The 12,391-nt window shown below is 37.9% G+C and overlaps 1 protein-coding gene across 9 annotated transcripts in view; it reads right to left on the reverse strand.

Moving 5' to 3' along the window:
• PCNX2 (pecanex 2) overlaps positions 1-12,391 on the reverse strand; it is a 288,254-nt gene that overhangs the window by 177,086 nt on the left and 98,777 nt on the right. The gene's annotated exons all lie outside the window — the stretch shown is intronic.

Raw genomic sequence — 12,391 nt, forward strand, 5'->3', positions numbered from 1 at the left:
CAAATGAAATGGGTTTTTCAGAGCCTACACCTTCTCCTTTAGGAATTAATCTAAGAAGTCCCATGAGTTGCTCCTTTGTGGAAAGCCTCCTGAGGATGGAAGAATATTCTGTCTTTCATAGGTTCAACCATGATTCTATTATCAATGAAATTTTCACTATCAAATGACGCTTACTTGCTCGAAAGCATGAAGCATGAGACAAAGGTTCATCGTATAAGTCAAAGATATAGAGTAAGTAGTTGTGATTTCACAGGGAGACAGCTGGCAGAGAATCCAGAAGCAAGGTTTTGGGTCTGACCACTCATGGAGTAACTTGGAAAGTCAATTGGGGACACCTTGTTTCCATCACAGCTGGGGCCATCAGCTCAGCTATGGCACTCAACATCTTAGAGCTGATGACCTCTTTTCGTTATAAGTTCCTTTCAGGTAACCGGTGTTCTTCAGATGCACATCATACCCACTGGACCAAAACCACAGATTTTTAGCCTTTCATAAAACATGGTCCATAACTGATGCATCCTGCTCAGATATCCATCATCCCTCTCCTTCATCATTAGTAGGTTAATACCCTTACCACCTCCTCCATCTGCTGTGATCATTCACTCCTAACTCTGATGAAACCATTTCCCATGCTTGACTGCACAGTCTCTGGCAAGGTTCTCAGCCCAATGGCAAAAGGTTTGAAGGCTGCACTGAACCACCACCTCCTCTGATGGTTTTCTCTTTCCTGATCATCCACAGCATGTCATCAGCTTGGATGAATGTTAAATTCCTGAGGAGAAAGAACTGGCTTTTTCTCCTTTCATATCCCTATAGTACCTGGCAAAGTCATTTCTAAACAAAGAAATAAATGTTGACTACCAGTGAATCTGATCTTTTCCGCTCCTGCCTCAGTTACAGAGAGCTTGCATGTTCCCATTTCCATCAACCAAAGAAAAGAATATTTCCATCAGATACCATCTGTTGCTCAGGGTTGCAAAGAAGAGTGAAGTATTGGGTCCTGGTCAAAATGGCATGAAGAACACAGGGAACACTACTATGTATAAAACAGGTAACTAATAAGGACCTACTGTATAGCACAGGGAATTCTACTCAGTACTCTGTAATGGCCTATATGGGAAAAGAATCTTAAAAAGAGTGGATAGGAGAGAAAAAGATGGCGGCGAAGTAGAGAGACGTGGAGTGCATCCCTCTCCACAGATGCATTGGGAATGCACGGAAGGACACAGTCATTCCCACAGAGAACCAGCTGAACACCAGCAGACGGCCTCGGACACCGGAAAGGGCTCCGGAGAACCTGACATAGCCAGTAGGGAGGCATCTACGAGGGCTCAAAGAGGGTGAAGCGGCGGAGCTGTGGCAGACGGGAGGGAGTGAGAAACATACGGAGGGTCCGCAGCGCAGCTCAGCGTTCCCGGACCGAGACATCGATCCGCGGCTGAACGGAGGGTCCAGGAGCGGGAGCGTGGGAACCGGAGAGCTGGTTCAGGGGGAGAAACATTGTTGCCGGTAGGGTGATGGACCGAGAGGACAGGAGGGAGGAGGTCCGCGGAGAGGAGTGCCGATCCCTGAGAGCTGCCCGGCCATGATGGCGGCTGGAGGCTGCAGGCTCCCGGGCGCGGGGGAGGAGCCGCGCGCATAGCCTCTCTCTCTCTTTCTGCGCCTCTGCAACAGGCAGCGGAGAGACGCCCTGCGGGGCCACATAAGGCGCTCAGGGATAACAAGCACCCTCAGGCGCTCGGGCGGGGCTAGATTAAAACTCCTTGCAACGCCAGCAGCAGGGAGGCTGCCGAGAGAAAAAAAAAAAAACCAGCATCAAAAAGAAAAAACCCCGAGAGAGGCCCAACTCTAAGACTTTCTGTGTACGCCTGAGCCACCAGCGCCCTCTGCAACAGGCACCTCCAAGCCTGACTGAAGCAACAGTGCGCCACTGCTCACTCCCTCCCAGGAGAAGGAGCCACTATTGCACCCTCTCCCTCCCCACACACCGAGGCTTACAGACGAACAATAAAGGAACCTCTGCTGGTCACAGAATAACGCAAAAAAAAAAAAAACCCAAGGCAAGGAAAAGGACACTTACAGCTGAGACGCTAAGGAAACAGAAATAGTAGTATCAATACCTATTGAACTGGTCCATTCGGGGATCAGTTTTGGATTTTTTTTTTTTTCCTTTCTCTTTTTTTTTTTTTTTTTGATTTATTAAATACGATCTTAGCCCTAAGGGATCTACAAGTTTTACAACATAATTTTATAAGGATATTTTTTACTCTTTTTTTTTTTTTTTTTTTTTTTGCCTTTTAAAATACTTCTATATCTAGCTAAGTTTTTGGTAGTACGGACAAAATATCTTTCATACTTTCCTTTCATCCCTTTCTTTTATACACTTCTATTCCTTTCTTTTTCTTTGCATATTTCCAACCACATTACGCTCTTCTGTTCCCCTTTCTTCCAGCCATTTTAAGTGTATTTTATCTTAACATACTTATAAGCAACACTATCGGTCTGCTCAGACTCCTTGCTCTATTCTCCAGATGATGCACTGCCTTGGTATTAATATTAGGCTTTTGTCTTTATCTTAGTTCTTAGTACAGTTGTCTAATTACATTCTGAGAATCTCCATTCTCTCTGGTGGTACTCCAGCTCATTTCTATATTTGATCCTAGCTTACAAAATCTACCTGGATTGATGTTTGTATGTGTAGGGTGTTATTTGTTGTTTGTTTGCTTTTGCTTTTGTCTCTGATTTGTTCTGTTTCAGTTGTCAATTTCTGCTGGGTTTCTCTCTGAATATCTGATAGCACACTGGGGTTCTGTCAGGTCTTTCTAGAGCCTTATGTCCTAACGGATTCAATAATTGTGTGTCTTATACATGTATGTGTTTCCTAGACTGAATATTCGTCTAATCCAATACTTGGACATTAGTCTGAGGCTTGGACAGTCTTCTATAAACACCTCTATCACCAGGACAAGCAACCCCAAAAGCTTGGACAACCATGAGGAAACAAAGAAACACCATGCAGGCAAAGGAGCAGGAAAAAAACCCACAAGACCAAATAAATGAGGAGGAAATAGGAAAAATGCCTGAAAAAGAATTTAGAGTAATGATAGTAAAAATGATACAAAATCTCGATAACAAATTAGAGAAAGTACAAGAAACAGTTCATAAGAACTCAGAAAAACAAACAGCAATGGATAACAAAATAACGGAAATTAAAAATACTCTAGATGCTCTAACCAGCAGAATGACTGAGGCAGAAGAACAAATAAGTGAGTTGGAAGATAGAATGGAAGAAATAAACGCCACAGAGCAGGAAAAAGATAAAAAAATAAAAAGACTAGAAGACAGCCTCAGAGACCTCAGTGATAACCTTAAACGTACCAACATTCGAATTATAGGCATCCCAGAAGAAGAAGAAAACAAGAAAGGGTCTGTGAAAATATTTGAAGAGGTTCTAGTGGAAAACTTCCCCAACATGGGAAAGGAAATAATGAACCAAGTCCAAGAAGCACAGAGAGTCCCATACAGAATAAACCCAAGGAGAAATACACCAAGACACATATTAATCAAACTAACGACAATTCAACACAAAGAAAAAATATTAAAAGCAGCAAGAGAAAAGCAACAAACAACATATAAGGGAAAACCCATCAGGATAACAGCTGACCTTTCTACAGAAACTCTGCAGGCCAGAAGGGAATGGCAGGATATACTGAAAGTCCTGAAAGAGAGAAACCTACAGCCAAGAATACTTTACCCAGCAAGAATCTCATTCAGATTTGAGGGAGAAATCAAAAGCTTTCCAGACAAGCAAAAGTTAAGAGAATTCAGCACCACCAAACCAGCCTTACAACAAGTGCTAAAGGAACTTCTCTAAGTAGGAAACACAAGAAAAGGAAAACACCTACAAATACAAACCCAAAACAATGAAGAAAATGGGAATTGGAACACACATGTCAATAATCACTTTAAATGTAAATGGATTAAATGCTCCAACCAAAAGACACAGACTGGCTGAATGGATACAAACACAAGACCCTTCTATATGCTGCCTACAAGAAACCCACTTCAGACCAAGGGATACATATAGACTGAAAGTGAAGGGATGGAAAAAGATATTCCATGCAAATGGAAGTCAAAAGAAAGCTGGAGTAGCAATACTCATATCAGACAAATTAGACTTGAAAGTAAAGACTATTACAAGAGACAAGGAAGGACACTACATAATGATCAAGGGATCCATCCAAGAAGAACATATCACAATGGTAAATATGTATGCCCCCAATATAGGAGCACCTCAATACATAAGGCAAATGCTAACAGCTATAAAAGGGGACATCGACAGTAACACAATTATAGTGGGAGACTTGAACACCCCACTTACATCAATGGACAGATCATCCAAACAGAAAATAAATAAAGACACACAAGCTTTAAATGACACATTAGACCATCTCGACTTAATTGATATTTATAGGACATTCCATCCAAAAAACGACAGACTACACTTTCTTCTCAAGTGCACACGGAACATTTTCCAGGATAGATCACATCTTGGGTCACAAATCAAACCTCAGCAAATTCAAGAAAATTGAAATCATATCAAGCATCTTCTCAGACCACAACGCCATGAGACTAGATATCAATTACAGGAAAAAAACTGCAAAAAATACAAACACATGGAGGCTAAACAATTCACTATTAAACAACCAAGGAATCACTACAGAAATCAAAGAGGAAATCAAAAAGTATCTAGAAACAAATGACAACGAAAACACAACAACCCAAAACCTATGGGACGCAGCAAAAGCAGTTCTAAGAGGGAAGTTTATAGCAATACAGTCCTACCTTAAGAAACAAGAAAATGATCGAATAAACAACCTAACCTTACACCTCAAACAACTAGAGAAAGAAGAACAAAGAAACCCCAAAGTGAGCAGAAGGAAAGAAATCGTAAAGATCAGAGCAGAAATAAATGAAAAAGAAAGGAAAGAAACCATAAGAAAAATAAATAAAACTAAAAGCTGGTTCTTTGAGAAGATTAACAAAATTGATAAACCATTAGCCAGACTCATCAAGAAAAAAAAGGGAGAAGATGCAAATCAACAGAATTAGAAATGAAAAAGGAGAAGTCACAACGGACACCTCAGAAATACAAAACATCATGAGAGACTACTACAAGCAACTATATGCCAATCAATTGGATAACCTGGAAGAAATGGATACATTCTTAGAAAAATACAATCTTCCAAGACTGAACCAGGAAGAAATAGAAACCATGAACAGACCAATCACAAGTACAGAAATTGAGGCAGTGATTAAAAATCTCCCAACACACAAAAGCCCAGGACCAGATGGATTCACAGGCGAATTCTATCAAACATTTCGAGAAGAGTTAACACCTATCCTTCTCAAACTCTTCCAAAATATTGCAGAAGGCGGAGCACTCCCAAACTCATTCTATGAGGCTACCATCACCCTGATACCAAAACCAGGCAAAGATGTCACAAAAAAAGAAAACTACAGACCAATATCACTGATGAATATAGATGCAAAAATCCTCAACAAAATACTAGCTAACAGACTGCAACAGCACATTAAAAAAATCATACACCACGATCAAGTGGGGTTTATCCCTGGGATGCAAGGATTCTTCAATATACGCAAATCAATCAACGTGATACATCATATCAACAAATTGAAGGATAAAAACCATATGATCATTTCAATAGATGCAGAAAAAGCTTTTGACAAAGTTCAACATCCATTTATGATAAAAGCTCTCCAGAAAATGGGCATAGGAGGAAATTACCTCAACATCATAAAAGCCATATATGACAAACCAAAAGCCAACATTGTTCTCAATGGAGAAAAACTGGAAGAATTCCCTCTAAGAACAGGAACAAGACAAGGGTGTCCACTCTCACCACTGTTATTCAACATAGTTTTGGAAGTGTTAGCCACAGCAATCAGAGAAGAAAAAGAAATTAAAGGAATCCAAATTGGAAAAGAAGAAGTAAAATTATCACTCTTTGCAGATGACATGATACTATATATAGAAAACCCTAAAGACTCTACCAGAAAACTGCTAGCACTCATTGATGAGTTTAGTAAAGTAGCAGGATACAAAATTAATGCACAGAAATCTCTTGCATTCCTATACACGAACAACGGAAGAGCAGAAAGAGAAATTAAGGAAACTCTCCCATTCACCATTGCAACCAAAAGAATAAAATACCTAGGAATAAACCTGCCTAAGGAGGCAAAAGATCTGTATGCAGAAAACTTTAAGACATTGATGAAAGAAATCAAAGATGACATAAACAGATGGAGGGATATACCATGTTCCTGGATTGGAAGAATCAACATCGTGAAAATGACTGTACTACCCAAAGCAATTTACAGATTTAATGCAATCCCGATCAGATTACCAATGGCATTTTTCACAGAACTAGAGCAAGAAATCTTACGATTTGTATGGAAACGCAAAAGACCCCGAAGAGCCAAAGCAATCTTGAGAAGGAAAAATGGAGTTGGTGGAATCAGGCTTCCTGACTTCAAACTATACTACAAGGCCATAGTGATCAAGACAGTATGGTACTGGCACAAAAATAGAAAGGAAGATCAATGGAACAGAATAGAGAACTCAGAAGTAAGCCCAAACACATATGGGCACCTTATCTTTGACAAAGGAGGCACGAGTATACAATGGAAAAAAGACAGCCTCTTCAATAAGTGGTGCTGGGAAAATTGGACAGCAACATGTAAAAGAATGAAATTAGAACACTTCCTAACACCATACACAAAAATAAACTCCAAATGGATTAAAGACCTACATATAAGGCCAGACACTATCAAACTCCTAGAGGAAAACATAGGCAGAACACTCTTTGACATACATCAAAGCAACATCCTTTTTGACCCACCTCCTAGAATCATGGAAATAAAATCAAGAATAAACGAATGGGACCTCATGAAACTTAAAAGCTTTTGCACAGCAAAAGAAACCATAAACAAGACTAAAAGGCAACCCTCAGAATGGGAAAAAATAATTGCCTATGAAACAACGGACAAAGGATTAACCTCCAAAATATACAAGCAGCTCATGCAGCTTCATACCAAAAAAGCAAATAACCCAATCCACAAATGGGCAGAAGACCTAAATAGACATTTCTCCAAAGAAGACATACAGATGGCCAACAAACACATGAAAAGATGCTCCACATCACTCATCATCAGAGAAATGCAAGTCAAAGCCACAATGAGGTATCACCTCACACCAATCAGAATGGCCATCATCACAAAGTCTGGAAACAACAAATGTTGGAGAGGGTGTGGAGAAAAGGGAACTCTCCTGCACTGTTGGTGGGACTGTAAGTTGGTACAGCCACTATGGAAAACAATTTGGAGGTTCCTTAAAAAACTACAAATAGAACTACCATATGATCCAGTAATCCCACTCCTGGGCATATACCCAAAGAAAACCATAATCCCAAAAGAAACTTGTACCATAATGTTTATTGCAGCACTCTTTACAATAGCCAGGACATGGAAGCAACCTAAATGCCCATCAACAGATGAATGGATACAGAAGATGTGGCATATATATACAATGGAATATTACTCAGCTATAAAAAGGGATGAGATGGAGCTATATGTAATGAGGTGGATAGAACTACAATCTGTCATACAGAGTGAAGTAAGTCAGAAAGGGAAAGACAAATATTGTATGCTAACTCACATATACGGAATCTAAAAATGGTACTGATGAACTCAGTGACAAGAACAGGGAAGCAGATACAGGGAATGGACTGGAGAACTCGAGGTATGGGAGGGGGCGGGGGGTGAAGGGGAAACTGAGAAGAAGCGGGAGAGTAGTACAGACATATATATACTACCAACTGTAAAATAGTCAGTGGGAAGTTGTTGTATAACAAAGGGAGTCCAACTCGAGGATGGAAGATGCCTTAGAGGACTGGGGCAGGGAGGGTGGGGGGGAATCGAGGGGGGGGCGTCAAGGAAGGGAGGGAATATGGGGATATGTGTGTAAAAACAGTTGATTGAATCTGGTGTACCCCCCAAAAAAAAAAAATAAAATAATAATAATAAAAAATAAAAAAAAAAAAAAAAAAAAAAAAAGAGTGGATATATGTACAAGGGCGTGTCAAAAATTATCCGCACTAGTTATATTTAATCTTCTGTAAATTCTATGCCAGAGCGTGGATAATTTTTGACTCACCCTCATATATGTATAACTGATTTACTTTGCTGTGCACCTGAAACTAACACAACATTGTAAATCAACTATACTTCAATAAAAATTTTTTTTAAAGAAAAAGAACCCACGGAACTAGCTTTCCTCCTCCCATTAAATGTCCGATAAATATTCAAAAAGAAAAAAGCATAAATCTATACTGGGAACTAGAGAAAGTACTTGTGCATAAGCCATAGACTTTGAGAAATTTATGCTGGATCTTACTTTACAGATGAGACTAGACTGAAAGAAGATTTTGACATCTGACACACGACCCAAATTCCCACTCTCTATTTCAGAGAGAGAGGGAAATATATTGAGGAAGTAAGCAGGAAAGGATTTCACTAAATTCCTTCCTCATCAACTAAATCAGAGGTGAAAGGGCTGGAGTGGAGGCAGGCCATGGGGTTGGCAGATAACATAACACTTGGACTCATATGTCTGTGGACTGGTAGCATCTGGACCCCTCTGCTATACTGTAGGCAGCAGGTTTTATTCGGTCAGTTCAATGGTGGGATATTGGAGCAAAGAGGATGAAGTAAAGCCAACCAATTCATATCTACCCCCTGGGATGAAGTTTTCTGCTAGAACCACCTAAAATTCCATCAATAACATATTTTCCAGGGAAAAGATACATCTGAACTGGGAGTATGTTACTGAAACATTCTTCGCTTCACTCTCTTCTCTTCCTGTATTTTAAACCTGAGGTACCTCTGGCAAGATTTAGTCAGGGAGTCTTAAGTTTTTCTTACAGAAGCCAGCTCAATTCCTACTTGACTACAAGACCAGGGTCACAAACCAAATGTCCACCTGAGCAGACAGGGGATATAAACACATGTAATCATGTGTGGGGTATAAAAGGTGATAGGGCATGACAAGACCTGAGTTTGGGGTAGCTGGGACTCACTATTCCGTTTCAGCAGGTTGTTACCAAATGGAAAGTTCCCAGCACATCATAATTTCCCAACAAATATTTGCTGTTGTTGCTTGTTGTTGAAATGAGAAACTCTAGAAACCACACCAGAACACAAATAAGAATATAAAGACAAGCAGATCATGAAAAAAGGAATGAGAGACATGAAAGGCAAACATACACAACAAAAAAAGTTTGTAAAAAAAAATTTAAAACAGATCATGTAAACAAAAATCAATAATATCAAACAATAAGAGGGAGAAACTTTATTTGTAACAACCTTCAGTATGAAAAGTGTTCCAGAAAACTTAAAGAAAGAGATCTAAGTCTAGTCATAGTCTATTGCTTTGTTTTAAGTTTAGAAGATAAGAAAGATTTACACAAGAATTCTGGAAAAGTTCAAGTTGGTCTCACTCTTGTTCTCCTCAAAACTAAATATTGATGACTGATACTTCCACGTCAAATATAAAAATCCACAAGAGGATGGCTCACACTCTGACAAGAAAAAGCCAGGTATCTTACAAAATCTTAACTTCAAAATAACTATAATTAATGTTAAAATATCAAGGAATTGGTGGACAATATTTATAAATAGATGGATAATTTCAAGAGAGAGATCAAAACTATATAGGAGTCAAAATGAAATGCTAGGAGTAAATTAAAAAACATAAGAGATTTTTAAAAATTCCTTTGCTGACCTTACCATCAGACTAGGCACAGCAGAGGAAAGAATAAGTGAACTTAAAGATAGGTTGATAAAAATTATTCAAAAGAAAATCCAAAGGACATGGAGTACTATTAAACGGTCTAACATATGTATAATTGAACACTCAAGAAGAAAAGAAAAACAGAACAAGGCAGAACACATATCTGAAGAGATAATGGTTGAGGATTTGGAAATATCAATTTAAAAAGATCAAAAACAGCTCAGAGAACCTTAAGCAAAATAAAAATAAACACCATACACTAAGTCGCATCACTTTCACATTGCTGAAAACAAAAGATGAAGAGAAAATCTGGAAGGTAGCCAGAGAAAACAAATACTGAAAACATTACTGACAGAGGAACAAATACTAGAGTAACAGTCCTGATCAGAAATTGTACAATCCAAGAAATTGTGCCAACATATTTAAAGTATCAAAAGGGAAAAAATCAAAGCTGCCAAGCCAGAATTCTATACCAGTGAACATATCTTCAAAAATGAAGGCAAAAATGAAGAACGGTTCAGACAAAAGCTGCAAGAATTCACTACCAGTAGAGCCGCACTACAAGTTCTGTTAAAGAAAGTTCTTCAGACAGGATTATGATACCCAGTGGAAAGATGGATCTACACAAAGCAATGTATATTAAAGGAAATTGTAAAAAGCAAGGTAAGTAAAACAGATATTTTCTCCTTATCTTTTTCATGCTTTTATAAGATAACTGTTTAATGAGATTATAAAATAACATATGTTCCTTCCTGAATAAAAATCAGGACAAAAAGAACAAATTATAACCAGAGTGAGCAAGAAGACAGAAATAATAAAGATAAGAGCAGAAATCAATGAAAATAAAAAATAAAAACAATAAACTCAAATACTATTATATAAAAAGTTCAAAAGTATTAATAAACCTCTATTCAAACTGATCAGGGAAAAAAAAAAAAGAGGGCACAAATTACCAGTGTTAGCAGTAAAAGAAGAGACATCATTACAAACACTATGGACATTAAAAGTATAATATATATGCCAATAATTAGAAATTGTAGAGAAAATGGACAAATTCCTTAAAGGAAATAACTATTTCAATAATAGATAATCTGAATAACTTGATATTTATTGAATTCATAGTTTAAAACCTTACCATGAAGAAAATTCCAGGCCTAGATGGCTTTACTTATGAATTCTATCAAACACGAAATACATAATACCAATTCTATACAAACTCTCTTAGAACTTTAGAAGGAAATGCTTTCCAACACATTTTATGAGTCTATTACCTCAAGACAAAGCATTACTAGAAAAACAAACTAGAGAACTAGGAACCTCATGATCATAGACACAATATTTCTCAACAAAATACTAGTAAATAAAATTGAGCAATCTATAAAAAGCGTAATACATCATGACCAACTGGGGTTCATCTTTCAACATTTAACATATTGATTCAACATTTTAAAGTCAACATTTAAAAGTCAACATTTAAAAGTCAACCAATGTAATTCGCCCTGTCAACAGAACTAAGAAAGATCAGTATGATCTTCTCGGTAGATGCAGAAAGTTTTGTCTTTCCTAGAATGTCATATAATTGGAATCTTACAATATGTAGCCTTTTTACATTAGCTTCTTTAACTTAGCAATATGCATTTAAGATTCCTCCGAGTCTTTTCATGGCACGATACCTTATTTGGGGATGTGTGTCTGAGGGGGCCATGCTGAATAGTATTCCATTGTCTGACTGCCCCACAGTCTATTTATCCATTCACCTACTGTAGGACATCTTGATTTAATAATTACCAAATTTTTGGTAATTATTAAATAAAGCTGCTATAAACATTTGTGTGCAGGTTTTTGTGTGAACCTAAGTTTTCAAAGAGGGTAAATGTCAAGGAGCACAACTGCTAGATTGTACGGTAAGAGTATGTTTACTTTGTAAGAAATCGCCAAACTGTCTTCCAAAATGGCTATGTTATTTTGCATCCCCACCACCAATAAGTGAGAGTTCCTGTGGCTCCACATGCTTGTCAGCATTTGGTGTTGTCAGTGTCCTGAATTTTGGCCATTCTAATAGGTGTGTATTGGGATCTTATTGTCATTTTAATTTGCAATTCCCTAATGGCATATGATGTTGAGCATATCTTCACATGCCTATTTGCCATCTGCATATCTTCATTGGTGAGGTGTCTATTCAGGCTTCTGTCCACTTTTAGTTAAGTTGTTCTTCTTATTGTTGAGTTTTTAAGCTTTTTTGTATACTTTTTGGATTACAGTACTTTATCAGATATGCCTTTTGCAAATATTTTCTCCCCAGGCAAGTCTATTCACAACAAGATTCCTCAGTTTTTATTTGTCCAAGAAAGTCTGTATTTATCTTTCATTTTTGAAAGATAATTTTGCAAGGCACAGAATCTAAATGTGTGTGTGTGTGTATGTTACTTTCAACACTTTATTTTAGTCCACTTTTGTCTTGCTTGCATTGTTTCTGTCCTACTCAGCTCAGGTTACCAAAAAAAAAAAAAAAAAAAAAAA

This window comes from Hippopotamus amphibius, chromosome 5 (assembly GCF_030028045.1).
Source record: "Hippopotamus amphibius kiboko isolate mHipAmp2 chromosome 5, mHipAmp2.hap2, whole genome shotgun sequence".
Lineage (NCBI taxonomy): Eukaryota > Metazoa > Chordata > Mammalia > Artiodactyla > Hippopotamidae > Hippopotamus > Hippopotamus amphibius.